Here is a 2,771-nt window from a genome sequence, read left to right as displayed (position 1 = left end):
TCGCAAATTAGCCTCCTATACATCTCCCCTAAGTTGCTCTTTAAAAAGATGCCTAGGGGTGCTGAATGCTGATGATAATGAAAACGTTACGGACAAAGGGCTCAAGAAGCTACAGTTACAAATCATTAATAACCACAAGGATGATTAACGCAAGCGGAGGTTGAACTGGATCTTCTCACTATTGTCTACCATCTAGTGCATCTCATACCAAATTGCTCCTCTACATTTTCCAAATCAATTCTCAAGTCCTTCACAACCTTCACACACACACACATATCTATAGAGAGAAAAAGAGATATGCATTTTTGGGGTTCAATTAATAATTGAGCAATGTTAGAACAACAAACTATTTTACAATTTTTTTAACATACTACTGATATGATGAGAAATTATTATTAAATGAAAAATTGATGTTAGTGATGAGTCAAGATGAGAACCAGTAAAAATGTATCACTATAATAGTTTATAAAATTGTTATAAAATAGTTTATATCTATAGTATTACTCTTAATAATTATATGATGTTGAACTAAGTTGGATTTTTAATTGAGATGGCGAGCTCTAATTAAACCAGAAAGATGAGATGGTACAAATTGCACCTTTACACATTGTGATGTGGTCCCAATACTTTACTACTTGTAGCATCTCCAAATCTTATATATTTTTATGATGATTTAAGCTTAATTGGAATAAGAGATAAAATATTGTATTTAAAAAATTGCTACGCACTTTGTATTCTTTTCTGTATATATGCTACCGTAAAGCCAACATTATAAAATTAGAGAATTTCGTCAAATTTCCCTTCTCTTGTTTACTCTAGAGATGAAGCAAATTAACAAAGTTTAAAACTATGGATTTTCATTAAATTAACATATCTAGTGACCATTCACTATTAGATCAATAATGATTTAAAAAATATATCCATGATGAATTTTTGAGAGTTGTATATCCTTGAAATATTGAGATTCCAAATTAGATCTTCAAGAAGGTAGGCAATTATACATGCAAGAAGAGAAATAGAATATCAGGTTAGAGGCAAACTATCATGATTTTCGAATTACTTTGTCAAATTATAGCTTGAAGCAAGATAGCTGTTACTGCTATCCTAATATTCTAAATTAGGCTCACACATGCTAGAGGGAAAATGTGATAAAACGATTATGTAAATTTCACATTACCAATAATATGTGTCAGAAATTTCATTGTGATATAACTTTGTCAAGATTAATCCAAGATTGACCTCGCCATACAATCTCATGATTATCTCTTCTTCTTTTGCTCCCTTGGGATTGACCTCTTATAATCACTTTTTCGGAAGTTTCAAGGAAAGATTTTTATTTTATTTCTAAAAAATTATTCTGGGGGAAAATTGTCACCACAAATTTGCTATAATAATCAATATCTACGTTACCTCTTGATAATAATGTAATAGCTCTTGTTATGCACTTTTTAATTTGTAAATTGGTAAGGTTACCTTTTTGATTGAATCCTTTTTATTTATTTTTGAAAATATTACGTGGCTTTGTTATTTTATCTAGAATTTATTATAAATAATTGGTAGAAATCAACTGAGAACCGAATACATTTAACAAAAACACTAATTTAACTTCATTTTGTCGTAACTTCTCAAAATACATTGTAAAAGGACAAGATATAAAAATGAGAATTGGAGTGAGGAAAAGCTTGTAAGTTCAAGCCAAACGGAAACAAACCTGTTGGGCTAGGGTCATGTCTAGAAGGTGACCCCATGGCACCATATCGAGAAACATCCTTAAAGAGGACTGGTCGAACATCTAGATGACCAAAAACTCAGTTAGATCCTTGTTAGGGACACTTAAACTCAATGACAAAGCACCTCCATATTTTTAAAGAGAAAATATATCATGTAGCTGATACATGGTATAATTTTCCCTAAAAAAGAGCTTATGAAGACGTTAGTTTTCCTATCATGTCTACATTAATCGTCACCCTTTTTGCGTTAAATGCAACAAGACATAAACTATAATTTTGGAACATTAAGGGGTAGTATATCCCTTTAACCAACCTAAGCGGATGATGTGTTATCATGACATCTACCACTTTACGAGGAAGTGATCACTAATCCCCACCATCAACACTTTATATATACCATTGTCAAACCATCACTAAAAGTATTGACTTTTGATCACACTTCAATTTTTTTCTCTTAAGATTTTATAGGAATCCCTATGCTAATTTGGTGTGCTTCCAGCCATCTTATTGGATGGTAGGAAGTTTAAGAAGTAAGTTGTTTCCTTCTTGTAAGTCACACACGTGTCTTTCTACTAGTTCTCTTTTGCATTTATCAATTCTCTTAATGGTGCATTCGGATAGTAGAATTTGGATTTGAGTGATTAAAATTCGAATACCATATTTGGATAATTTTAAAATATAAAATATTTGAATTCAACCAAATCCACCAAGAATTTTAATCCTTTACAATCAATGAAATTGAAATGATATATAAAATTAATGGACTTGAAATCAAGGCATTTCAAATCTATGGATTCAAAATCCAAATTTAAGTTTCCAAATGCAGCCTTAGAGCATTCACAGTAAAACATCTAAAAAATATAGTTTTTAACAAATCAAAAAGCTACTTTATCTATTTTAACAATCTACTTTACAATACATCCAACATTAAATATTTTGTTTTAGCATACAACACATTAAAAATAATATATTCTACACAATAAAAACTGCAAAAAACTAGAAAGAGAAAAAATAAAGACAGCAATGAACGTGCCACAATTT

Source organism: Quercus lobata, chromosome 9 (assembly GCF_001633185.2).
Source record: "Quercus lobata isolate SW786 chromosome 9, ValleyOak3.0 Primary Assembly, whole genome shotgun sequence".
NCBI lineage: Eukaryota > Viridiplantae > Streptophyta > Magnoliopsida > Fagales > Fagaceae > Quercus > Quercus lobata.
Note: the sequence above shows the minus strand (reverse complement) of the source record.